We start from the raw sequence: 27919 nt of genomic DNA, 5'->3' as shown, positions 1-27919 counted from the left end.
ATGGAAGAGGCGATGTTGCCGGTTTGCAAGTGCATGCGCATGCATTATGTCTGTAGCAGCGACAGCTGTGTGGTTTCTTTCTAGATTACCTTCTCACGCCTTATTTTAATAAGCGGTATTGACTTCCTATCCTTGTGGCTTAACAAATGTGCTCCTTTGTATAAAATGATACCATGGTCCTATTATTGGCATATCTCAACAACAGCAACAGGAAGAGCACTGTTTTCAATATAATCAGAACGAATCATGTTCAGTTGTCATATTCATTACATAAGGGGTGTTAAAATGGATCTGAATCGTTTACATACATAAAATAACTAACAACATTAAAATAAAACAAACTGCTTGAGTACTTATCAAACACTGTAGTGTGCATGCAGAGTGTCATACTTGTGCAGATGTGCATGCAGAGTGTCATACTTGTGCAGAGGAGTATTCCTTAGTAATGAGAGGAGATTTGTTGTGCAACAGTAGTACACACCATTCAGTCAAAAATATGAAATGCAAACACAAAAATAAAAAAAGATTAACCCAAAGGGTAAATGCCACTTAGTTCAGAATCACTTTCTTCCTTGATACTGTCATTATCTGAGCTCTGGTCCGTAGACGAGCCACTGAAATTGCTCAAGGACGTAATTATATTTTCTACGTTATTCTGAGCACTCGCTTCACTTTTACAGGCTTCTTTAACAACCATTTCTGTGTGGCATACAATATTTCTTCACTTCTCTGGCATTATTCGTGCCACTACTCCCCGTCTAAGTCTTTGAATTTCTGCCACAGTTATTTGCTGCCACGTAATTTTTAATTTGTGATTAAATCAATTTGATGGCATTAAAGCGGCAGTAGTGCCCTGTAGCCACATTCTTTAGCTACTTGTCCACATCATACGGTTGAAACTATGACTTATTTTTCTTTACTATTTCCATGAGCCTCGCTTACATAAATCGTCCTGAATTTTCACGTTGTCGCATTTGACCACTCAACAGTGTCGGCTTTTTTTGTTGGCATCACTGGAGCTTTATCTTTAATAACTGAGTGGTATGAGACATTATCCATTACAATGACAGGTGGCCAATTTAAGTTTTCCAGTAGTTGCCCCTTGTACTAATCCAGAAAACTATCATGTTTCATCTTCTTGTGGCAGTCATTTGTTTTCCTTGATTTGTAAACGAGGAGACAGTTAGATATGAAACCAGATGCAGTTCCAGCAGCCAAGACAATAATTCTTGTGCCCTTTCCAACCAGAACAGCAGAACTTCCACATATACTATCATCTGTCCATCTGTCCAGTCTTCTCTAATAGAATGACCAGCATGGGGGTGGTCTCCTGGCAAGCAGCAAGCTTAACCAAACAAACCAATTCAAAAACATTTTTAGAATGACCAGCATGGGAGTGGTCTCCTGGCAAGCAGCAAGCTTAACCAAACAAACCAATTCAAAAACATTTTTAGAATGACCAGCATGGGACTGGTCTCGGCAAGCAGCAAGCTTAACCAAACAAACCAATTCAAAAACATTTTTAGAATGACCAGCATGGGGGTGGTATCCTGCCAAGCAGCAAGCTTAACCAAACAAACCAATTCAAAAACATTTTTAGAATGACCAGCATGGGAGTGGTCTCCTGGCAAGCAGCAAGCTTAACCAAACAAACCAATTCAAAAACATTTTTAGAATGACCAGCATGGGACTGGTCTCAGCAAGCAGCAAGCTTAACCAAACAAACCAATTCAAAAACATTTTTAGAATGACCAGCATGGGGGTGGTCTCCTGGCAAGCAGCAAGCTTAACCAAACAAACCAATTCAAAAACATTTTTAGAATGACCAGCATGGGAGTGGTCTCCTGGCAAGCAGCAAGCGTAACCAAACAAACCAATTCAAAAACATTTTTAGTAGATCCACATTCCATCGAGCCACACAATGCCTTCAAATGGCACTTTAATTGTAGTTCTTAAAAACCGACAACACGACAATATGATGTCGACTCTCTCCATTATAATTTTCCATCCATTAATTTTTTATAGCAAAAACCAAGGGCTCTGACAATTAACAAAGAGATTTTGCTACCACTGAATAACTTTGCCTCGCAACGAGTAACACAGTTTTTTAATAGTTGGATGTTCTTTTCTCTTGTAATACCCATATACATGGTGATGAACAGCATCTTGTTGAAAAGAATCCAAGTTTGTTACACGTGATTCTGTCCTCGTATTTCATGTGTCCGCAGTTTGGACGAACCAGGCTCTTACCTGTCTGCACAGTATTTCTCCTTACAAATTTTGACGACAGTATTTTCATGCATCTTCAAGGTGTCTGCATTTCTTTTGACTACCTACCTTCATTAGAGGCAATAGAGTTGCACCATTGTCTCTCTCTTACTCGAAATATTCTCGCACCAAACGCACAAACTCACCTTCCTGACCACGCAAAATACGAGTAGATCGCAGCCACACTTTCTAGCTCACTTCCACTACAAGCTTCAGACATTCTGGAGTGCAAAATAAACTCGCCGGCAGAGGAACAAAGCATGCAATGAAATGAACCACAGTTGTTTACGTTATCAGCCACAAGCTTTGTCTACAACTGGCCATAGTAGTCACTATGTGTAGTAGCAGAGAGATTTGACAATGGTGAACAGAACAGGAGGTGCGACCAACTGTGTCCAGTGATTGGCTGTTGCTATGGTAGCAGCCCTGTGAACAGCTGGACATCAATCACTTTATTATTCCGATCCGGGTGTAGAAAACTTCATACATATTTAATCAGTCATCCAGGTATTATTATTAAAATTAAAAGTGCACTGTAGTGATTTTAAAACACCTGGGAGTTTCAAATTTTCATGTATTTAAAGGTAGCAATTTTTCATTGCTGCAACTATTAACATACAACAAGGCTATCACTCTTTCTTTGCTTTTTTTACTTTCTCGACTTTTTTCCTCTCTAAACTGACTATGCTTTTTAGTGAAGTAAATTATAAAAGACATTAGTATCAACATAATTGAAAATGTTTCTAGCTCCACATCTCTTATAAGCTGTGGCAAAATAGTCTTCTTCCAATGTTCAATATGTCACTTTATCATCACAACCACTGCATGGAACATAAGAATTACAAAAATTGAGAAAGGAAAATTAAATGCAGCTTGCAAACCTTCAGTTCAAATAACTGTACATTGAACAGATAACTGCATGGTGAATCCAAATTTGTGTTAAACCTCTTTAATCAGTGAAGCACAAATGTTCTCCCTTTTTAATGCAGGACTGAGAGTTTCATCATAAGGAGGGTATCCTTATTTTTCAGTACTAGTACATACCATACAAAGAAGACTGCATAAAATTGTAAACACAGAGTTTAACATTATGTTTGTCTTCAACGTCACATATAATTGTCAGCTTCTGCTTCCCTACCATCTCACAACCCAGTGACGTTTCCCTTTGCACAGGATGGGAGGTATCAGGATGATGATTGGGCAGCATCCAGGGGGGATATGTTTTAAAGAAGAACACAGAAATCTATTAGATACAGTGTAAAATTTATTGCTTGTTTAGGAATACATAAGGTGCCCCCCCCCCCCCCAGAGTAGACACCAAATGTCTGAAGGAGCCTTTTCAACTAAAGTGTCAAGTGGAATGTAAGAGAGTAGGGAAAAGACATGTTGTCACGCTGGGAGCCAGCTATGGAGAGGGTGAGCTCATTTGGGCCCGGCACTCTGTTTCCAGCTACCGAGGCCTCACGTGATCAAATTCCTATTGCATTAGTCGAGGACGACATTTATGAGGGTTCTCTTGATCAGCAATCCATAACCATCAGAACGATGGCATGCAAACAACACAGGCTGGTACTATGAGAGAGTAGTGGGAGTGGTCTCCTGGCAAGCAGCAAGCTTAACCAAACAAACCAATTCAAAAACATTTTTAGTAGATCATCCCAATTCCCTCCAAATGGGTGCCCACCTGCACAACTTCTCCCAGGCCCTACAATGAAAACACGTTTTTGCCACTAAACATACCAATTATATTCAATTCAAAACCAATTTTGAACTCTGCCTGACTCAGTTTACTCCTACATCCAACTGTGATCCACCCCCTACCGCCCCAATATCAGCCCTGTTTAACATACCAGAATTTCCTAACCCCAAATCTTGCCTCACCACCATTGCCCAAATCCCTCAACATGCAAACTAACCTCACATCTGTAGAAAGAAAAGCAATCCACCACCTAAAAACTGATACCCACCTTATGATCCAAACTGTTGACAAAGGCTTCACCATTGTGGTTGTGATTCACAGGGATAACCTAGCTGAGAGACTCCACCAGCTGCCAGATATGTCCCTTACAAGTCCTGTCACAGTGACCCCTCTCAAGAAATCCATCAGGATCTCCAGACCCTCCTCAAATCCCTACATTCATCCCAGAACCTCTTCCTTGTCTGTCTGTCCGTCTACTCACCTTCACCACTCCCTCAGTCCTACCTTCTACAAGCTCCCGAAAATTCATAAGCCCAACCACCTACAACACCCTCTGTGTTACTATCCCAAATTCCCATGGCCTTGCTACTATAGAACTCTACCTTTTCCAATGTCTGACTGACTCCGAACCTACAACTCCTTCCCGATCACCATGACAAACTATATCCCTACCTGCAGTTACTTCTCCTTTGAAGGCTTCATCTACAAACAGTTTGTGGTACAGCAATGGGCACGTACATGGCACCATACTCTGTTAACCTATTACTGACCACCTAGAGCAGGAATGGCCAAGAACTCTGTAGGCATGGTGAGCTCTAGTTCATATGTGGATCTCTCTTGCATGAGTGCATGCCTCCGCCACAACCATGCCCAGCTGTCTGAGCAGGAATAGGGGGAAACTGTAAATGCATCACAGCCACAACCATGCCCAGCTGTCTGAGCAGGAATAGGGGGAAACTGTAAATGCATCACATTAGATGTCAATGAAGTCGCTCTTGAAGCATGGAACACCTTGTATGTGGCTTGGTTTCCAATTTCTCAACAACACAGATCACAAATAAAACCAGTTTCCGCTATTATTTAATTATTTTTGTTTGCTGAAGACATAATAAAATTTATGTCTGCAAAAATAAACAGCACAAGGACAGACAAAAACAGTTTAGAAGATTTTTGTCATTCAGGTTGGCACATAATTGCTTCTAATTTAGTTTCATTGTCGATAAAAGATATTACACATACATATGTTTATTGAACCGCTTATATCACTTTTGCAATCTCATTGTGTAGATGTGGAAACTCTTTCCCACAAAAACTTTGTAGAACACCTGGACAGTTTTAAAGTAAAAGAATTTTTCCTTTCAACTGGAATTACACTGCAGACTGATCAGTTTCATCAATACAAGCACAAAGGTACATTCAACTGATGACATCCCTGTACTCATCATTCAAATCTTTTTTTTTTTTTTTTTAAAAAAAAGGAAGATTTTGGTTTAACATCCTGTTGACATCCACGTCGGTGGAGCAAAACCTCAGATAGTTTCATGGGTTGGGAAGGATATCGGCTGTGCCCTTTGAAAGAAACCATCTTGGGATTTCCCTCGAGCAATTTAGGGAAATCATGGAAAACCTAAATTTAGATGGCCGGACACGGATTTGAACCACTGTCCTTTTGAATGCAAGTCCAGTATGCTAACTACTGTGCCACCTCATTCGATCTCTATCAGAAACTTTTGAAACTAATGGTGTAATAGTGCAAATGACTTCAGAAAATTTGCCATTTCTAGTGCCAATTTCATCACATGCCCCATGTGTGCAAATTTAGCATGAAGTTCACAAAACAATTTATTTCATACAAATCATCTGTTGATCATTATAATATTTTTGCCCTCTCATTGTCAACTAAATATTTAAATTCTTTGTGGATGGTGTTGTAATGGCATCCCATAGTAAACTTGTGGGCCCGTTAAATGTGCAATTTGGTGATAGATATTGAGAATTCTGAATCTTCTGTTCAAAAAAAATTCTGCGATTTCTATTCACTTTTAAAGGCTAGTGATGATAGATCACTAGACTGCCTCTTTTTGACCAGCAACCACTGAACCTTTGAACTTCTTTTATAGCATTAGTGAACAGCTAGGGATAAGCAACACTAATGCTAAGGTTCAGCCAAACTGAAGAAAGTCATGCCATGCGAAAAATGCGACACCAAGTGCTGGAACAAAAAGTGTCACATCACACAGCTAAATCAATTGTCACGCCGTACCTGGTAGTTCCAAGAAGACACAAAAACATAATGAAGCCGAGATGTATTGAATTCTATCAACATGTGTTGCATTCTGGACTGCACGCGTGTGACACAATATGCATGCATGAGGTTTTGTATGCTGTTGCTAACCCTGATCTATCCTTCATAACCATCAAAAATCCCAAACCCCTAACCTGGTTCAGATACACTTATGACATTATAATCTGGACTGAGGGTGAGGGCATCTTATCCACATCCCTCTATTGTGGAAACGATACTCATAACTCCAGAAAGTACCACACCACCATTGACAAGCCATGCTCGAAACACATGTAGCACAGCAGCTTCATGGATTAGTAGTACTAACTACACTGAGGTCTGCCAGGAGCCACAACTTCCTACCCATGGGAGTCATGTGTGTGGACAGTGATTGGTCAATGCCTTGTTAAATACCAGAACAATGAACTATGGAAGAGTTCTCTTCAGTGCACCTAGTCATGTACAGTCTCCAGTTACCATCGAGTCTACAAGATACAGAGTCTGTCCGTCGTCTCAGAAACTCTGGCTGTATAGGCATTGTAAGACAAGCTTTAGACTCTACGTAGGTATCACTCAGAGGCACTGTGAGAGGACAAGAAGAAGCAATACTTAAGTATTTCTTCATTTTTAATAAATTCATTTTATTATAGATTGTTGGGAATTTTTCTGACTGAAGATAACCTACACCATCCTCCTACATTCCCAACAAAGTGGTGCAGGTGGCAATTTTTGTTTGATACCTCATTTCCTCTACAGTGTCCAGCAGACTGGGGGAGAGGGGGGGGGGGGGTTGTAGTGCTTGTGTGAAATAATTTACTGTGCATGAGGGCAATTTTCTGCTTTGGAAAGGCAAACAGAACTTAATTTAACAGTATTTCTTATTTATCATATATATTTGTGTAATTCGTTAATTATCTCGATGCCTAACAAAAATTGGCTGCTCATCAAACACTGCTGCTTAGACAAGAGGGACAAGGCAATAAAATCACCATGCCACCCTTCATAGTTATGACTAGAAGGTAGAAGACTGGAAAATTTACCTTCAGCAACTACAGCAGCACTTTGCAGCCTACATTATCAAAGGTGAGGATTGTCGATCACTTTATCTAAGCTGGGTTGCAAGAAGACCTTCAGTCTCCTTGTCAAACTTTTTCCTGAGTCTGACCTGGAGAAGTGCACTTAAGAGCAGATTATTACATCTCTGACGGATTACTACGACAGCAAATTCATGTTGCTGTCACTCAATTCCAATTCTTTTGATCTATCAAACGACCACACCAAATATACAAGAATTGGCTTACTGAGCTATGAGGTCTTACTAGAAATTTCAAATTTGACTGTTCATGTGGAAAATCATTTGCTGATGAAATTCTCTGTGACATAATTACTCAGAACATTCCTAATGAAAGAATCCATTCTAAAATACTGCAGCAGCGGAATCTAATCCTGTCAGATGTTGTGCAAATTCTCGAATCATGGGCGACTTGTGATTCAGCAAATACTGACATCACAAATGTCAGTATTTGCTGAATGGCAATTTCCTGTAATTGCTGCTGTCGACAAAGTGCCACTGCAAACAAGGTGCCAGCAAGTGTGGCCAACCATGCTCCTGGGGGCTGGCACAGTAATGGTGTTTTTGTAAATAAGAGATGCGCTTACTCAAGCACGAACAGTCATTACATGCATGTGCAGGAAATAAATTAAAATCAGCCCCTCAATGCTTTGTCTGCCATGAATGTAAACTTTGTCCTCATACAGTCACTGTTAAGTTTTTTCTGTAACAAACCTGGTCATGTATAGCAAGTTTGTTCTCAAAAGCTAAGTTTGCAAAGGGCTTCAGCATGTAGACAGCAAGTTGAACGCATAGATATAATGTTATTTGTGCCACCAAAATGTAAAGTCAATGCAGACATCATAAATCAGCACCTGTATCTGCTACTGCTAATAAAGCAAAACCTGCTCAGACCCGATCAAAAGTTACTGGAAGTTCAAATAAGTTGTTCACTTCCCTGAAGATTGGTCAGCACAATGTGTAATTTCAACTGAACACAGGTGAATCTGTTACATTACTGAATCAAAATATTTACTAATTGCTTGGCAGTCCGCATTGCTTCCTTCAAATACCTGTGTGACGACTTACAATGGTGCTAAACTTGACATTTTAGGAACTTGTGTCTTAAATGCTATTTATAACACCATCAAACAATTGGTGCCATTTACTGTCCTTCGTGCGGCTTTGAGCCGGAACATTTTTTGGTTTGGAGCCTTTTGAACTCTTTGGACTGAAAATACACAGTAAAATGTGCCACACCTGGCTTCTCATACATCTTTTACTGGTGTTAACACCTTCTGTGATGAATTTCAAATTTGTTTGTTGGGGTGCGCAAAAGATTATGCTGTACATATTACTCTTCACCCAGACGCATGTCCAAAGTTTTGTAGGGCACGCCCTGTGCCTCATGCACTTCATTACAAAGTTGCAACAGAGCTACATTGCTTACAAAGCACTGGTGTGTTGCAGCCTATTACATGAAGTCAGTGGGCGTCATCTTTCATCATAATAACCAAATCTAATAGGGACATTAGAATTTTAGTGGATTTCAAATCCACTGGAAAGGCCCAGACCACACCTGACACTTTTCCTTTGCCTTTACCTGAAGATCTCATTGATAAAACTCAATCTGGCACATATTTATCCAATACTGATCTCTAAGATGCTTACCTCCAGATAGCACAGCCTCTTTCATTATCAACATTTACCGTTCAGCAGCTTTTCTGCTCCTGCATTATTTCAAAACTACTTAGAACAACTACTGTGTTATGTTCCATGTTGTGCCACATATCTGGATGCAATTTTAGTTACAGGAACATCATCTGAGGCTTACTTGAACAACCTCAGAAATGTTTTTACTGTTTTAGTTTTGTCAAGGCAGCAGGATGTTATTCTGGTTCACTCACCAAACAGACATACCCAAGTCCTAGTTCTTTGTGAGTGTCAAGCTTCTGTTTTATGCCAACTCCACATGGGACATTGGTGTTTGGTCAAGACCAAACAGTTTGCTCATCAACATTGTACTTGGTTTGGACCTGATAAGCAGATTGAATGCATCACTGCACACTGTTGCACGTATTCTGAGAATCATGCAGTGCCTCGGCAACAGTATTTCAGTTGGCCCCATCCTACTGTCCATGGGAACATATTCATATTGACTTTTGTGACCATTCTGGAATACAAGGTCGTTGATTGTAGTGGATGGATACAGTAGATTTCGATTCTGTGTCCTTAAGCCCCCAATAACATCGAGCACCATTCGGGTGTTGTGGACCACTTTCTGTTTAGAGGGATTCACAAATGTGATTGTTTCCAATGATGGACCTCAATTTGTTTCTGCGGAATTTCATCATTCTGTTCCCTCAATGGAATCAAGTATTTGACAATGGTGCCTTTTCACCATAAAACAATAGGGAAGCCAAACCCCTCATAAGAACGTTTCAGATGCAGATGATAACGCTCCGACAAGAGCATTGTTCTCAGTATTTATCACTCTCTGCCTTCTAGTGGAAAGCCTCCGGCAGAACTTCTACATGGACTTCCTCATGGTACTATTTTGAGCTTATGGCATCCTCAAACAGTGCCATCTCCTGAACTATTTCGCACAAAATTCACAGTGTCTCACAATGTATACTTCCGAAAATACACTCAACAACATGCCTGGAAGCCGGGGACTGTGGTCACCGTTCATGGTCGAGCATATTACAATGGCACGTCAGATTCTGGTCGCATCTGTTATCAGCACCAGAACCAATTAAGGTCCCGCTCTTATGATGATTATGGTGATTCTGCCATGAGATTTCCTTTCACTGTTTTCGGGCTACAGCATCTACATCTACTTCTACATACATACTCCGCAATCCACCATACGAAGCGTGGCGGAGGGTATCTCGTACCACAACTAGCATCTTCTTTCCCTGTTCCACTCCCAAACAGAACGAGGGAAAAACGACTGCCTATATGCCTCTGTACGAGCACTAATCTCTCTTATCTTATCTTTGTGGTCTTTCCGCAAAATGTAAGTTGGCGACAGTAAAGTTGTACTGCAGCCAGCCTCAAATGCTGGTTCTCTAAATTTCCTCAGTAGCGACTCATGAAAAAGAATGCCTTCTAGAGACTCCCACCCGAGTTCCTGAAGCATTTTCGTAAAACTTGCGTGATGATCAAACCTACCAGTAACAAATCTAGCAGCCTGCCTCTGAATTGCTTCTATGTCCTCCCTCAATCCGACCTGATAGGGATCCCAAACGCTCGACCAGTACTCAAGAATAGGTCGTATTAGGGTTTTATAAGCGGTCTCCTTTACAGATGAACCACATCTTCCCAAAATTCTACCAATGAACCGAAGACGACTATCTGCCTTCCCCACAACTGCCATTACACGCTTGTCCCAGTTCATATTGCTCTGCAAAGTTATCCCCAAATATTTAATCGATGTGATTGTGTCAAGCGCTACACAACTAATGGAGTATTCAAACATTACGGGATTCTTTTTCCTATTCATCTGCATTAATTTACATTTATCTGTATTTAGAGTTAGCTGCCACTCTTTACACCAATCACAAATCCTGTCCAAGTCATCTTGTATCCTCCTACAGTCACTCAACGATGACACCTTCCCATACACCACAGCATCATCAGCAAACAGCGGCACATTGCTATCCACCCTATCCAAAAGATCATTTATGTAGTTAGAAAACAACAGTGGATCTACCACACTTCCCTGGGGCACTCCAGATGATACCCTCACCTCCGATGAACACTCACCATCGAGGATAACGTACCACTCAGTCGGCCTTCTGACTTCATGGCATCTCCTCTGTTCTGCCCCATCTCTGCCTTTGCATGCCTTCAAGCAGCCTTTGTCAGCGGCACAATATTCCCCAATGCCAGCCCACATGGACGTGGACCCGATTTCACTGGACGACCCAACCCCCAAGGACCTGGATGCACTGATGTCATCTCCGTCGTCGACTACCTGCAAGAACCACCACGGACGCCTTAAGACTTGCCCTGGACATGTGCCCTGCCAAAAGTTTCCCAGCAGATGTTTCCTCATGCTCACAAGGTAAATGTCAGGGTGCAGGCTGGTGGGCACCATCCGCCATAGTTCTGCTGCCCAGTGGCAGTGCCCCCACCCCCTCCCTTCCACCGTTCTCCGTGCAGTTCTCCAACAACGGTGCATTGATTTGGGGAGTGTGGAATGTGGTGATGCTACTCACGACTCCAGAGAGTAGCACACCACAATCTATAAGTCACACTGAAAACACTCATAGCGCAGCAGCTGTATAGGTTGGTGGAACAAACTACACCGAGGTCTGCCAGGGGCCGCACACACAGCTGCCAAACCATGAACATCACATGTGTCTATAGTGATAGGTTGATGCCTCGTTAAATACTGGAGCACTGAGCTACGGTAGAGTTCTCTTCAATGCGTCGAGTCATGTACAGCCTCCAGTTACCGTCAAGTCTACAAGATGCAGTGTTTGTCCATCATATCTGAGACTTACGTTCTCTAGGCACCGTAGGCCAGCCCTCAACACTATGTAGCCATCACTCATGGCACAGTGACAGGACTCTAATATTTCAGAGGACTCGTAATACTTGTGCTGGGCATTTCACAAGAAGAAGAACAACTTAAGTTGAGTATTTTTTCATATTTAATAAATATCATTTTATTACTAATTGTTGGGATTCTCTATCACTGGAAATAACTTACGCTGTCCTCCTGGATTGCCAACATGCAGAACATCTACACCTTCTGCCACATTTGCTTCATCTATTCCTCCTCAGACCAACAAGCCGTCCTTCCCAATGTCGACATTCACTTCAATGATGGCTTCATCAGTACCTCCGTCTATATCAAACTTACCAACAACCAACAATACCTCCACTTCAACAGCTGCCACCCGTTCCACACCAAGTCCTTTCTTCTTCTTGTGAAATGCCCAGCACAAGTCCTTTCTATATAGCCTGGCCACTCCTCATCACGTCTTTAGTGGTGAGCTGTCTCTCTCCAAATATGCCAAATATCTCAGCAAGGCCTTCAAAGATCAGAATCACCCTGCCAACCTAGCCCAGAAACAGATCTCCAGTGTCTTGTCACACCAGCCACATACTCTCCCCCACATTCTCATTGCCCAGCTACAAAAGTGCATTTCTCTTGTGATTCAGTACAACCCAGGAGTGGAGCAAGTGAATCACTTTCTCCACCAGGGTTTCAACAACCTCTCATCATGTCCTAAAATAAGAAATATCTTCCTCCCTCCTCCTCCCACAGTAGTATTCAGCCACCTACCCAACCTATGCAATATCCTTGTCCACCCTTACTTCACCCCTACTCCCAAATCCTGCCTCATAGCTCATACCCCTACAATAGGCATATATGAAAGATCTGTTCCATACATCCAACCAAAACAAGATATAGTGATTAAAGTTTTATCTAAAATCGTCTGCTCAGTTAAGTAGTTCTGACATTTAACCATCACGGCATAGTAAAACAAAGAACCAATAGAGAGCACCATTAGTTTTTTTTTTAATACATCAGTCACAGAAGTATTTTCAGACATTCACATCAGTGACAGAATTAAGTGCTGCTATTTTATCTTTACAGATACAACCCAACGTTTAATTTACTTGGCTAGGATATACAGATTTCCTGATTTTGCTTTGTGTATTAAAGGCTTAAAGACACTGCTTTGCTTCTTCCAATATGTTTTATTTACAATCCTTGCTAGCAAAAATGAGTTTAGTAAGCTTGCTTTGTGATGTGGATGCATAATCATTTCATTTTAATTTTATTTTGTTTATGAATAAAAATGCCTAGAAAACAATAATAAGAATGGCTAAAAGACTGAGGACAGTGCAGTCTCAAGAAACTAATGAAGATCATGAGGTGAGACTTAATGTGGCTTGAGAACGTCAGGTTTTAACTCGGTCCTCAGAAATTCCTTTCAAGAGCGAGGTGCAATGCAACTGCAATTGAGAGCATCATGCATTACTGTGGTTCTAAGAACCTTTCACTTACAGAGGCTTAAAGTTTCTTCTCTCCTCTGTAATGTCACAGAAGTGGAAATTTTTATGGGAAGTGGTGCAGGTGAACGAGTTTGTAAACACTGAATCCCGCTTATACCTAACAATTTACCATATTGCTTTAAGCATGTATGATTCCCAGAGAGTTTATGTGGGGTGTGGCAAAAACGTGAGAGGAGTACAGGCAGCTGGATAATGCAGTGTACAGGCCAAGCAGGAGAGGGGAGGTGGGGGCAAGTGTGCAGGTTAAGGTTCAAATTACAGTATCTACAGAAAACTTATGCACAGTATAATTTTAGAATAATAAAGCACTGAACTATTTGGGAGGGAGGGTGGGGGGGGGGTTGGTTAACGTACCATGGATACTGACACACAGGAACTTGCAGTGTGCAGATCGAGTAGATACCACCAATCTACAAAGTATGTACAGAAACCACGCAGCATAGAATATTAAAGCACTGGGGTATAATTATTCGCAACAGAATGAATGTATTACATAGTGACACTGGTGAAACTAAAAAGAACTGCAATTCAACATGACAAGTATAAATCCACCTTTAGATGCTATCATGTTTTAAGAGACTAAATAACTAACTTTACAATCGGACAGGTAGAAATGAGCCAAAGAATATACTTTTCCATACATAAAATTAAATGTATGTTCTATTAGTTTTATATGGAACATGTTTTGAAAAATGCATAGAGGCATTACTAAATTAGATAACCATGCTTCACAATAACGTCTAAGGAAAGAACGCGGAACACCTAAGTGAGCAAACTCTACATTGTCCATCTGCTGAGTCACTCCACTGCAAGTAGGTTTTAAAATAAAAAAGTCTGGCTCTCAAATTAAAATGTCTCAGTTACACAGTATAAAACAAAAGAAAATTTGCTAAAACACGTCCGTAAAATAATTTTTGAGAGAACATTCATTGAATTCAATTTGGAATAGGGAATATATGCAAAAAATGTTTAGCACAGAAAAAGCATTTTAAGTCAATGAAAAATAATAAACTAGAGAAAATAAACACAACATTCAAAAATCTTTGGGACTTTTACAAAATCATGAGAGAAGAAATGATGCTGTACATAGCATTAATCTAACACTAACTGCTGACCCAACAGCAGTTTGAAGACTTTTAAATGGTGAGGAACTCCTACAATTTTGAGAACTTTACATGGATCATCTTCAAGATAAGTATGGACACATTTAAATACATTTTCACACTCCTTGGTAGCTGATAACGAATAAACCTTTACAAGTTTGCATAAATCTCTGTTGGAAAAAAATAATCTAAAACAAAATATTTTATGATGGGTAAAACCCACATAAACAAAATTATTCTGCAAATCATATTGACACTCAGTATTTATATTGTACAACATGAGGTAACAAAAGAAAACAAATATTCATTGAAATCTCTCTATCAAATCAAGAACTTGCCATTGTACTGATTACTGAAAAGTAATTAGAGAGTCTTCTTATAACCGTAATGCTTACTTGAAATACCAAATTAGAAAGAAATTTTATAGAAAGTGCACTCTTACCTTCAATGGCACAGTATAGCAGATATTCCATGACTGCCCCACTCAGTCCTCTTACCAAATCCACAAATGCATCACACTGCAAAGGAAATAGAAGACATAAGTTAAAGGTGCTTGCAAGAATCATCAAAATCAACAAGAATTGGGTGAGAAGAACAGGAAGAAAAAGATGGCAAGGGAGGGGTTAATAGAAGAGAGAGCACTGGACAGGAGAGTGAGGGGCAGTAAGATTATTGTCATTGTTACAGTTATTATTATTATTATTATTATTATTATTATTCGCGTGATTTAGATGATCATTTAACACGCATGTATAAACGAATAAATATACATAAAGCATACTTAGTATAAAAGCAAACACAACATGAAAAACAAACATTCGAAAATATACCAGTACTGTGAAAAGGAAACTTGGTACTCACCATACAGAAGAGATGGTGAGTCACAGATAGGCACAACAAAGAGACACAAAATGTCTGCTTATGTCTGTGTATGTGCGGATGGATATGTGCGCGTGTGCGAGTGTATACCTGTCCTTTTTTCCCCCTAAGGTAAGTCTTTCCGCTCCCGGGATTGGAATGACTCCTTACCCTCTCCCTTAAAACCCACATCCTTTCGTCTTTCCCTCGCCTTCCCTCTTTCCTGATGAAGCAACCGTTTGTTGCGAAAGCTTGAATTTTGTGTGTATGTTTGTGTTTGTTTGTGTGTCTATCGACCTGCCAGCGCTTTTGTTTGGTAAGTCTCATCATCTTTGTTTTTAGATATATTTTTCCCACGTGGAATGTTTCCCTCTATATATATATATATATATATATATATATATATATATATATATATGTGTGTGTGTGTGTGTGTGTGTGTGTGTGTAGAGAGAGAGAGAGAGAGAGAGAGAGAGAGAGAGAGAGAGAGAGAGAGAGAGAGAGAGAGATCTAATTCTGACGAAAGACTTACAGGCCGAAAGCTATATCTGTGACAGTCTTTTTGTTGCGCCTATCTGTGACTTAGCATCTCTATTGGTGAGTAGCAACTTTCCTTTTCACAATACTGTTACATTCCATCCTGGATTTTCCACTGTTTGATTCGAAAATATACTGAATATCTAGGCCTCTTAACAAGTACACAGATCTAGACATCACCAAATGCAGTTCACTGACTCCACCAGTAAATTTTCGTAATAAACACTGTTCAGTCACATGCTGCATAGTTTGAACAGCAACCCTACAGTCGCACGTCAGGGCACCTTTGAATCTCTAGTCAGACAAACAAGCAGCACACCTTCCATGCCCTGTACAGAATCGATTCAGAGCTGGCCACAGTTTCCTGGGAAGATCAAATCCATTTACATGTTCTGTAGGATCAACAATGAGGTATTTTCTGGAAGGAACTTCTACATCTACATCTACAAACATATTCCACAAGCCAACACATGATCTGTACTGCTACTAGTTATTTGCATTTCAGTTCCACTCACAAACAGAGCAAGAGAAAAATGACTATCTGTATGCCTCCATATGAAACCTAATCTCTCTAGTCTTTTCTTCATGGTCCTTACATGAAATGTATGTTGGTGGTAATAGAATAGTTCTGTAGTCAGCCTCAAATATCAGTTCTCTAAATTTTCTCAGTAGTGCTCCTTGACAAAAAGGTCTCCTTCCCTCCTGTGATTCTCACTTGAGTCCCCGAAGCATCTTCATAATATTTGCACGAATTTCGAACCTACCGGTAACAAATCTAGCAGCCCGCCCTGAATTGCTTCTATGTCTTCCATTAATCTGATCTGGTGCAAATCCCAAACACTAGGACAGTACTCGACAACGGGTCGCACTAGTGTCCTATATTTGGTCTCCTTTATAGGTGAACCACACTTTCCTAGAATCTCCCAATAAACTGAAGTCAATCATTCACATTCCTTACTACAGATCTTCTTACAATCTCATTTCCTTTTCTACCAAATCAATCCCCATTCTTGACACACATCATATACATGAGACGCATTTTGCATTGTCCAGGGTGGTTCTCTGGATTTAAATCTGATGGCAGGAATATTCTGTAGCCCTTTATACAAAAGTGAGTTCTCATAAGTAGCATCCTTTTGGAGCTTTCTTACAGCTGCTGCTTCTTGTCTAGTTGATGGTGGTGCAATATTATATAATACAGGCAGCCATGGAAGTGGTGTTGGTTTAGTAGTGTCACTTATTATTCTCGCCAAATGAATTAGCTTAACATCAACATTGTATGCATGTGCACTGCTTTTCTGTACTGGAGCACAGTACACGACTATAGAGTAAACCAATGCCAATGTTGCAGTACGAAGAGTGTCTGCATTTGTACCCCATCCTGATACAGGTAGTTTCCTAACGATATAAATTCTGGTATTCCCTTTTTTTTCCACAAGGTAATGGGATTGGAATATAGCACCAATGAAACAAGGAAATTGATACTGGTATATATTACGAGTTGTAGGGGTACAAATTTTCGCATATAAATTATATTGCAAATGCCACTATGTATGACATAAGTGTAATGCATAATCAAGTGTGGCTTGAAACAATTATTTTCAGAATTTCTATGAGTAATTAAATTTAGGTTGATTTTATGTCAGAACAGCTACAGCCTCTAGTTTGGATGATGCTTCAGAGGTCCCCTGAGCATTAGCAAAGCAATAGCAGACAGCCAAGGTAGTGGTGGCAGACAGACATACACATCTTGCAGCTCCCTGGTTTTGGGCTGCTGTGGAACCACAACCAGAAGGCCTCAAAATATGCATGCTATACTCACAGAAGATAAGTCGGGGTATATTATTCCATGTAATGACACATCCGGTAAAGCACCACTTCCAGGATGGCGAGATATGCCATTTCCAGATTGAATCTGCCCAACAGATTAATGATGATGATCGGCGTGCCAGCCAGACATGAGAAAACTTGGGTTTCATGGTCGAGTGGCTGTTGGCTGTTCATAAACCACACATCATGCCGGTAAAGGCCGAACAATGCCCACTTGGTGTAAGGAGCATAAACATTGGACCATTGAACAGTGGAAAAATGTTGTGTGGAGTGACAAATCATTGTACACAATGTGGCGATCTAGTGGCACATTGTGGGTATGGCGAATGCCCGGTGAACCTCATCTACCAGCGCGTGTAGTGCCATCAGTAAAATTCGTAGGTGGTGGTGTTATGGTGTGGTCGTGTTTTTCATGGAGGTGGCTTGCACCCCTTGTTGTTCACATGGCACTATCACAGCACAGGCCTACATTGATGTTTTAAGCACCTTCTTGCTTCCCACTGTTGAAGAGCAATTTGGGGATGGTGATTGCATCTTTCAACATGATCGAGCACCCGTCCTGTGGCGGAGAGGTTACATGACAATAACATCCCTGTAATAGACTGGCCTGCACACAGTCCTGACACGAATCCTATAGAACACCTTTGGGATGTTTTGGAATGCTGACCTCTTGCCAGGCCTCACCAACCGACATCGATACCTCTCCTCAGTGCAGCACTCTGTGAAGAATGGGCTGCCATTCCCCAAGAATCCTTCCAGCACCTGACTGAACGTATGCCTGCGAGAGTGGAAGCTGTCATCAAGGCTAAGGGTGGGCCAACACCATAATGAATTCCAACATTACTGATGAAGGTCGCCACGAACTTGTAAGTCATTTTCAACCAGGTGTACAGATACTTTTGATCACATAGTGTACATAGATACACTGCAAGCCACCATATAGTGCACAGCAGAGGGTATCCTGTACCACTACTCGTTACTTCCTTTCCTGTTCTGCTTGCAAATAGAGCAGGGGAAAAACGACTTTCTATATCCTTCCATATGAGACATAAGTTCTCAGCAGTAGAATTGTTCGGCAATCAGCTTCAAATGCCGGTTCTCTAAATTTTCTCAGTAGTGTTTCAAAAGAAAAGAACATTGCCTTCCTTCGAGTGATCCCCATTTGAGTTCTAGAAGCATCTCTGTAATGCTTATGTGTTGTTCGAACCTACTGGTAACAAGCATCTCTGTAATGCTTATGTGTTGTTCGAACCTACTGGTAACAAATCTTGTAACCAGCCTCTGAATTGCTTTGGTGTCTTCCTTTAATCTGATCTGGTATGGATCCCAAAACACTCAAGCAGTACTCAAGAATAGGTCGCAACAACGTCCTACGTGTGGTCTCCTTTACAGGTGAGCCATTCTTTTCTAAAATTCTCCCAATAAACAGAAGTCGGTCATTTGCCTTCCCTACCACAGTTCTCACATGCTCATTCCTCATATTGCCTTGCAACGTCACGCCCACATATTTTAAACAACTCGATTGTGTCAAGCAGGACACTAGCAATACGGTATCCGAATATTACAGGTTTGACCTTCCTACTCATCTACATTAACTTACATTTTTCCACATTTGGTGCTAGCTGCCATTCATCACACCAACTGGAAATTTTGTTTAAGTCATATATTTGGTCTCATATTATGTTTATTTGGAACTTCTATGAGATACTATAATAGCACTTCCTCTTACCTGTCACTAAGGCATTTATCTTTTTGATTCAGTATTAAAAATCGTAAAATTTGCCTCATTCTTCCATTACAAAAACAAGCTGTAGTGAGAAGGTAGTTTTGATTATACTGAGTTTATAATTTATAATACTGGCTTCATTAGAAAATATAGAGTGGGACATTGATCTCTTTTTTACCTTAAAAGGGAGTCTCAGCCCCACAGTAACTACACTTTTTATGGGTCAACAAACTGAAGTTATTAAGTGCAGTGATGGACACGACCATAACACCAGGACACGATATAACTACTTTCCACAAAGAAAAAAAAAATTAAAAATGAAAGATTAAAGCCTAAACATCAAAGGTTTGATTTGGTTTAACAAACTACCCAAATCTCTAAGAACATACAAAGGGAATCATTTTAACACAAAATTAAAATCTTTTATAATAGAAAAATGTTTATATTCCTTCAATGACTTTTAAGATACCTTTTGTAATATAAACCCGTAGCATACAGTTGTAAAACAATAACTGTATAAAATACGTAAGACATGAAGAAGGCAACTGCTCACCTATAGCAGGTTAATACATTGCGCACAATAAAATGTAACAGAAAACACCATTCACACTAGCTTTTGAGCACTGCTGTTTTCCCAGCAATAGTACACATGTTCAATTCACACACACAACCATACAAACACCCAAACACACCCTCCTCAGCCATAGCAAGACTAATTACTTAAAGCAGGTACCTGATCTGGGAAGGTGTGAGGGAAGGGATGCATGGATAAGGGTATAGGGAAGTGGCAGATCTTCGGACAGATGACTTCATGGCCACACAACACAACAAAAAGGCAGATCTTCGGACAGATGACTTCATGGCCACACAACAAGACAAAAAAAAAGAACTTCCTGGCAGATTAAAACTGTGTGCCAGGACCGAGACTCTAGAACTTGGGAACCTTTCCTTTTCACTGGGCCAAGTTTACGCACGGAGCTCCCAACTTCTGTGAAGTTTGGAAGGTAGGAGACAAGGCACTCAGTGCCTTGTCTCCTACCTTCCAAACTTCACAGAAGTTCTCCTGCGAAACTTGCCCATGAAAAGGAAAGGTCCCGATTTCAAGTCTCTGTCCGGCACAGAGTTTTAATCTGCCAGGAAGTTTCAAATCAGCGCACACTCCACTGCAGAGTGAAAATTTCATTCTGAAGACAAAAAAAAGTATGGAGGGTACAACAAAAAGAGATGTAGGAAGAGAGAGAGAGGGGGGGGGGGGGGGGGGGGAACTGTTGGAAGAAAAAGAGAAAGAGGTAAGGAGAGAAAGATGACAATGAAAGAGAAAGGAAGGCAAGAAAAAGGGAGAGGGGTTGAAACGGGGGGGGGGGGGGGAGGGAGGGAGAATACTCACCTGGGAAGGTGGGCAATGGGGGAGAAGAGTAGTGGGAGAAGGCAGTGTGTGATCTGAATGATGAAGGAGTGGTATGGACAGAGGACAAAAGTGAAAAGGCAAGGTGAGACGGTGGGAACAGGTTAGAGGAGGTTCAGGCAAGTGGTACTGCATGAGTGCTGGATGAGTTAGAGACAGAATTCCCATCTGCCTAGTTCTGAGAAACTTATGATAGAATGGAGTATCTAAACGGCCCCTGTAGTGAAGCAGCCGTTGAAGACGTTTACGTTGTGGTGTGCAGCTTGTTTGGCAACTGGATGGTCAAGTTTGGGGTTTGCCACAGCTTAGCAGTGGCCATTCATCCTGGTGAATGGCTGGTTGGAAGTCATACCAATATGACTACGACTACCAACCAGCTGTCCAACAGTATGAATGGCCACTACCAAACTGTGGTCAGGTGCAAAATAGACCATCCAGTGGCACAAAATGCAGCTGAACATAACATGCTTGATTGCAATGGCTGCTTCACAACCTGGCCCATCTGGATCCTCCCCTCCACCACCAGCCACCAACTTTTCTGTACTGCGCAGATGGGGACTTATAAGGATAAGATATTTTCCCCTCCTGAAATTATCCTGGCCTCAACCAATGGTAACCTAATGTCACATGCTCCACCCACCAGTTTATGCACCATCTGTCCTATCATCTCCTCCCTCTTCACATCCCCTTGCCCTCTTTGTGCCACCCCTCTGTCAATGCACCCACCACTCTTTCTCCTTCCCTGCTCATCTCCTTTTACACACCCCTCGCCCCCGCCTCCCTCCCTAATCAACAGCCTCCAGAAGCTGCGCATGTTGGCAGTCTTGCCATGCCTTTTTCTAGTCCCTACATGCTCTGAAAGACAGAGTTCTTTCCTCCCCCTACCCATTCCCTGCTATTCCTTGCCCTTCCCCGCCCCCTCTAGACTGCTGCCTCCGTTCAAGTGACAACTACATTCCAGTCCGAGCTGCTGGAGATGGCTGGTCACTTGAGTGTGAGATATGCTTGCTTGTGTGAATGAATCTATGCATTTCCTTTTCTGGAGAAGGCTTTGGCTGAAAGCTAAATGTGGACCAGTAATTTTGTTGTGCCTGTCTGCAACTCAGAGTGTCATCTTTAAGGTGAGTAGTGATCTATCTCTTCCCTTATACTATTGATATATATAACATGGCTGCTTTCACATGTGGCCCTGCCTTTTATTGGGAACAAAATGCCTGCTACTAAACTGTGGTAGGACCTGTAAGTTGGATGGGTGGCTGAACACTACTATGGGGGATGTGGGTAGGATATCCCTTATCTCAGGGCACAACATGAGGTAGTCAAAAACCTAGTGGAGTATGTGGTTGAGCTTTTCAAGCTCACGGTGAAAAGCTCAACCACATTCCCCACCAGGGGTTCGACTATCTCACGTTGTGCCCTGAGATGAGGTATATCCTATTCAAAATCCTAACCACATCCCCCAAAATAGTGTTCATCCAAAATACAAAATATTCTTGACCATTCATATTCCAATCCTACTCCCAATCTTGCAGCCCATGGGTCATTCATTCCCTTGTTGTCAGGCCACGTGCAAGACCTACCCCATACACTCACCCACCACTTCCTACTGCAGTCCAGTCACAGGAGTTTCCTACCCAATAAAAGGAAGGACCACATGTGAAAGCAGTCATATTATATATCAGCTATGCTGCTACCATTTTACAGTATTCTATGTGGGCACAACAAGTAACAAAATGTTTACTTGAACAAATGGCCACTGCGAAACTGTGGCAAACCGTAAACTTGACCATCCAGTTGCCAAACATGCTGCAGACCACAACACAAATGTCCTCACAGCTGCTTCACTACATGGGCCATTTGGATACTCCCTTCCACCACAAGTTTCTCAGAACTATGCAGATGGGAATTGTCTCTCTAACTCATCCTGCACTCTCGCAATCCCCCTGTGCTAAGCCACTTCTAAACTGCTCCCAATGCCTCACCTTGCCTTTTCCCCTTCTCTCTTCTGTCCAAACCACAGCTACTCTGCCCAGTTCATGCACTGCCTACTCCCACTACTTCCCACCCCCTCAAGCCCTGAATGCAGGGATTCTCCCCCCACCCCCATCCCCCCTTTCTCCCCCTCCCCCTTTCAACCTCTCTCCTTTCTCTCTCCCCTATCAGTTCCCCCACTCCCTCTTCCTACATCTTTTTATGTTGCACCATCTTTACTTTTTTCATCTTGTTGTGCAGCCATGAACTCATCAGTGCAAAGATCTGTCTCTTTCCCAGTACACCTCCTTGCATCCTTCCCTACCACTTTCTCACCTCATTTGCTCAGGTGAACTCTTTCAGAACTCGAGTATCAATTAATTAGTCTTGCTGTGGCCATGGGAGAGTGTGTTTGGGTGCCTGTGTGCATGAATGTGTGTATTATTGCTGAAAAAAAAAGCAGTGCTTGAAAGCTAGTGTGAATGCTGCTTTCATGTTATGTGTTACTGTGTTCCATGCATTGACTCGCTACAGGTGAGTTGTTGCCTTTACCTTATTTTACGTAATGCTCCATCCAGGAATTTCCATAAATTGTACAATAGATATTATTGTGTGACATTTGTTGTATAAAACATATTTTGAATGTATAATTATTGCAAAATTATTATTTCTGTGGTTTTCAAAAGCCATCATTTTGGTGGCTCCATGTAAAGAAAATATAAGTAAATAAATGTGTGGTTTTAAAGTTTCTGTACATTATTACAGAAATGGAAAGTGCACCCCTATCTTTAACTAGCATCTATCTTTTATTGAAATATGACGCCCACTTGTAGACCAACAGACAAATAAATAATGTTCATCACAGTGAATGAATCTTAAAGCTGCATTTAATTTCTCTACCCTGTCCCGTTTTATGTACGCAGTATAAAATATTACAATACGAATGATATAGCTCAAATTTCTGTTACTGCCTAAGACAGATCTTTACTTCCTTTGTGGCACTTTTCCTCCAGCTTCTGTCCACTCTTAGTACTTTCAAATATCAAGTCCTGCTTTTTAGATAGCAACACTCTGTATTTCTGATGTTAGTTTCTAGGCGCTATGATAAGTTGTAATTTTCCTCTATATAAGGTCAATTCTCGTTACTAAATACTATGTCTAGAAACAAATACTTCTTGCGATATGGGCCACTCTTTCCTATGAAAGACCTCTGTCCGCTGAGACTACAGGAGGTGTTCAATGTACTTGTTACTCACTCTCATACAGATAAAACAGAACATAAAACACAGGTAGCAAAGGTCGGAAAACTATGTACATACCCATATCGAAACATGGGATGAAGCATTGCGTCAATAGTAAAACATGGATGGCACAGGAAGAAAGTGGTAGAAGGAGCTAAAACAATATGGATGTGGCTGGACGACTGCAAGGAAAAAAGGGAGGAGCCAGCCACTCTGCAATACACTAAAACCTGCAGCCTAAAAGTTTAGGCCAGAGTCCAGACACATTGGAAAACTTTAAAACCCTAGTTACACTCGTCTCATCATCAGGTAAAATAGAGGGCACAGATACCCACCAATTTTTGCTTCTGCCCTTGCATCACAGTATAAAATGAACTCCATTAAAATGTGGGGGACAGAGATGTGCACACCACAAGCATCAAAAAACAGGGGATTCTCCCGCCATAATAGAAAGCTATGTGTGAGATGACAGTGCCCAATCCGAAGATGCGCGAGGGTCACCTCATCCCGCCTGAGCAACCAGCAGGAGGAACGCCACGGCTGAGTTGCTGACTTCACCAACCGCAGCTAATTGGCTGTCACCGCCATCCATTCTTCCTCCCACAACTGCTTGCACTTCCTGTGGAGTGCAGAAACGACAGCCTGCAAGGGAATACGACTCTGTGTCACATCCTCTTCTCTGCATGCCTCCTTGGCAGCCCGATCAGCCTGTTCATTGCCCAATATTCCGAAATGACCTGGCACCCAACAGAATGACACCTGCTCATCCCCCTCCCCCGTTGAACCAAGTACATTTGGTCATACATCAGATGTACCAACTCCTCAGCTGGGTACAGATTCTGCAATGGTTGTAAGGCACTAAGAGAATCAGAGCAGATGAGAAACTGATTACCCCGAATATGATATGTCTGCTCTAGTGCCTTCAAGATTGCATGGAGCTCCACTGCAAAAATGGCATATTCGTCAGGCAGGCGAATCCTGGTGACATGATCAGGAAACACTGCAGAACAGCTACGGGAATTCCCTTGTTTGGAGCTATCAGCGTAAATTACTGTGAAACTGTGATGCGTATCTAAAATGTTAAAAAACAGAGAGTGGAATGTAACGTGTAATATCTTTCTTAAAATTATTCAAATCTAAAATAAGTCTGGGTCTTTGGAGGGGCCAAGGTGGAAACCTGCTCCAACCACGACATAAAACATTAAGACCAACCATATCCATCTCGAAAAGGCAATCCAGTGCATGAATCCCCTATGGCCTCCTTGCTCGTTGCTGGTTATGAAAAAGCTGTGCCAGTGGAAGCTGAGCAACTGTATGGCATGCAGGTGTGTATGGTGTGGACATAGTTTTATACGCCTGGCGCACCATAAGTAGCTGTTGCCTCATATGATGTGGCGGTTCACCAGCCTCTGCACATAGGCTTGGTATGGGGCTTATTCTGAAAGCCCCAGTGGCCAGCCGAATACCTACATGGTGCATCAGTTCAACATCTTTAAAGACCCATACATCGTGCACCCATAAATGAGCCGAGATTGCATAAATACCCTGTAAAACTGGAGCAGACAAGTCCTGTCTGCTCCCCTTGTACTGTGGCTAAGACATTTTAAAATACTTAAAGCCTTAATTGATAGTTGGTTTGGTTTGGTTGTTTGGAGAAGGAGACCAGACAGCGTGGTCATCGGTCTCATCGGATTAGGGAAGGATGGGGAAGGATGGGGAAGGAAGTCGGCCGTGCCCTTTCAAAGGAACCATTCCGGCATTTACCTGGAGCGATTTAGGGAAATCACAGAAAACCTAAATCAGCATGGCAGGACGTGGGATTGAACCGTCGTCCTCCAGAATGCGAGTCCAGTGTCTAACCACTGCGCCACCTCGCTCGGTCTAATTGATAGTTGTTTCAGGTCTCTATGATATGGTAACTACACTACGTAAGCTTAAGAGTCAAAAATGAGCCCCGGAAATCTCACTGTGTCTTTAAAATTAAGGACAGTGTCCCTCATCCTCAACTCAGGGAAGATTAAAATTGAACGAGATTGCTGAAAAAGAACACACACGGACATCTCGGTGGAAAACTTAAAACCACTCCTCTGCGCCCATTAATTCAAACATCTAAGAGTGAGTTGCAACTGACGTGTGATGCTTGAAGAAGAGCAAAACACAGAGAAATCATCCATAAATAAAAAACGAAGGACAGGACTTTTCACAATGGACGTAATGCTATTAATAGCTATGGCAAAGTCAGCCACACTTAAAATGTTACCTTGAGGGACACCGTTCTCCTGCTCAAAGTGATCAGACAGGACATCACCGACTCGGTACTAAAATATCGTGGAGAGAGGAAGAACTTCATAAAAATGGGAAGACAACCATGAAAACCCCAGTTGTGAAGCTGCTCCAGGATGAGATGCCCCCAAGTAGGTAGGCCTTCTTGGTGTCAAAAAATACACCTAGAAGGCAATGCCTGCATAGGAAAGCTTGTTATATAGCTGCCTCAAGGAGAGCAAGGTTATCAAAGGTGGTGTTATATAGCTGCCTCCAGGAGAGCAAGGTTATCAAAGGTGGAACAAAACCTCCTGAACCCCCACTGAAAGCAACTAAGGAGTTGCCAGGATTCTAAGACCCAGACAAGGCAGTGGTTAACCATCTGCTCCAAGGTCTTTCCCATGCAATTAGTGAGGGCAACACTATGGTAACTACTTGGGCATGTGAGGTCTTTCCCAGGTTTTAAAAAAGGAATTAAAACAGCCTCACTCCACAAGTCAGGAAAGCGACCAGATGCCCAAATGGCATTAAAAAGTGCAAGGAGGATTTCTTTGTTGTGCATTGTGAGGTGCCGTAGCATACTGTAATGGATCCTGTCGTGACCACGGAATGTGTCACGAGCTGCAGACAATGCAGAATCCAGCTCTCACATGGAGAATGGGCAGTTGTAAACTTCATTAGAGGTGGACTGGAAGTCCCAACTACACCACTCAGCAACTGCTCCATGGCACTGGAAACCGGGATCCTGACTGCCTGTTGCAGTAACTGTGGCAAAATACACTGCCATAATCTTGGAAATGTCTTATAGATCCATGTGGAGAGTGCCGTTATTCATTACAGCAGCCATGGGGCACCTCCCTCCTCTCGCACAAATTCGCCCAATGGTCTCCCACACAATGGAACTTTTGGTGGACCAATTAATGGTGAATGGTGTCCAGGAACTGTTGCCATGACCTCTTCTTGCTCTCTTGAATAATTCGGCAACACTTTTCCCTCGCCATCTGAAAGGCTGCAAGATTCTTGGCAGTTTGCTGACACTGGAACCTACACAGAGCCGCACACCTGGTCCTGACTGCAAAGCAGCATTCGGCACTCCACCAAGGCACTGGTTGCCTCTTCTGTTGGCCCATGGACTGTGGAATGGATGCTGCAGCAGTGTGGTGGACCATTTTGGTAATATGATCCACCCACACCTCGACATTCACACAGTGTTCGAACTGGGCCAACTGGCTATAAAGTGTCCATCGGGAAGTGAACACTTCTGAGCAAGTCATTGACCACTTCCTACTGAGCACTGTGGGGAAGAGCTGGAGAGCAAAGCGAGAGATCAATGGCAGAGAACAACCCAGTTGCCGTGCAGGAGTGAGTGCTCTGTCCCGCATTTAGCAAGTATGCACGGGATGACAGGAGAAGCCTCTTAATTGCTCTACCCCTGGGATGGATAATTGCAGAGCCCCAAAGCACAATGTGTGCATTAAAATCACCACATATGATGAACAGGTGGGGGAGCTGTGTAATAAGGTCGATGAGGGCCTCTTCATCAAGTGCATCATGTGGGGGCAAGTAAAGGGAACACATTGTCAATGGATGACACACATGCACGGATACAGCAACAGCTTGTAAAGCCGTAAGTGAGAGAGGCGAGGAG

General features: G+C 42.0%; 1 protein-coding gene across 2 annotated transcripts in view; it reads right to left on the bottom strand.

Moving 5' to 3' along the window:
• LOC126473514 (mucin-5AC-like) overlaps positions 1-27919 on the bottom strand; it is a 72687-nt gene that overhangs the window by 7664 nt on the left and 37104 nt on the right. For both annotated transcript variants that reach the window (XM_050100615.1, XM_050100616.1), the window contains exon 4: positions 14884-14959. The gene's annotated coding sequence lies outside the window, so the exon portion shown is untranslated. The remainder of the gene's footprint in view (positions 1-14883; positions 14960-27919) is intronic.

The sequence above is a fragment of the Schistocerca serialis genome, chromosome 4 (genome assembly GCF_023864345.2).
Source record: "Schistocerca serialis cubense isolate TAMUIC-IGC-003099 chromosome 4, iqSchSeri2.2, whole genome shotgun sequence".
Taxonomy (NCBI): Eukaryota; Metazoa; Arthropoda; class Insecta; order Orthoptera; family Acrididae; genus Schistocerca; species Schistocerca serialis.
Note: the sequence above shows the minus strand (reverse complement) of the source record. Positions and strands in the feature narration are given on the sequence as shown.